Source organism: Octopus sinensis, linkage group LG3, assembly GCF_006345805.1.
Source record: "Octopus sinensis linkage group LG3, ASM634580v1, whole genome shotgun sequence".
NCBI classification, from domain to species: domain Eukaryota; kingdom Metazoa; phylum Mollusca; class Cephalopoda; order Octopoda; family Octopodidae; genus Octopus; species Octopus sinensis.
The window spans coordinates 147,626,237-147,627,212 of NC_042999.1; positions in this window are offsets into that span (position 1 = coordinate 147,626,237).

Genomic DNA, 976 nt, shown 5'->3' on the forward strand with positions numbered 1-976 from the left:
ATCTATATATATACATCCGTTTTCTCACCACCTTCATCGCTTATCCTCTTGTTTGCTACGTTGCGTCTTCTTATCTTCACACTGACTCTCCTCTTAAATGCATTTCTTTATTTGAACGTGTTGTGATTCATAGAACATAGTTATATACTTCGTATACAGCAAAGCTACGCTAATTATGTTTTCATAAATATTTCGCACGTGTCAATGTTGAAGTACTATGATTTACATACTAAGTAAATAAATGTTAAATACTGTCATAATCATTTAAAACACCCCACCCTACACTTGGATTGCGACTGAAGCATAGGTCCCAGCCAGAAACAGCGTTAAGTATTCAAAACTTTTGACAAAATTCTTTAAGAAAGAGTTTCAACGAAAATCAGTTCCAAGCAAATATTCTTAGATATGCAAAACATTTCATCGCATATTTATTCACGAAAAGTGAGGTCCCATTTCAGTAGATATTTAGCAACCATAAGATCCCCTAAGACACGATGCCTACTTAAAATTTCATCGCTTGAGTCAGACAATTTCAGAAAATGCGGAGAGCTTAGTAAACTATTCCGATATAGATTATTATGTACGGTGCAAAAGCTATGTACATGTCAAGCATCAGATTTAAACTAACGAGCAAACATAGTAATTCCTCATTCACTAATACAACTCACCTTTAGTGCATAGGATAGACAGTATACACAAAAGTAAAGGAAACGTAAATTAACGCCACCAGATCTGAGGGAGATGAAGATTTACGATTAAACTAAAATTGGAAGACACCAACTTTCTAAATTCTTTTCAGATACGATAATTGAACTTAAGTAGGAAATCTAACGAGAAATAAGATAAATCATTATTAACAATGGAACTCTGTTCTGTACATTGAAAGAAAAGAATCTACATAAGAGAACTACTGGAGAAATGGTTGTTAACTGGGATATCTAAAGTTGTATCAGTATATCTAAGTACGATATGTATA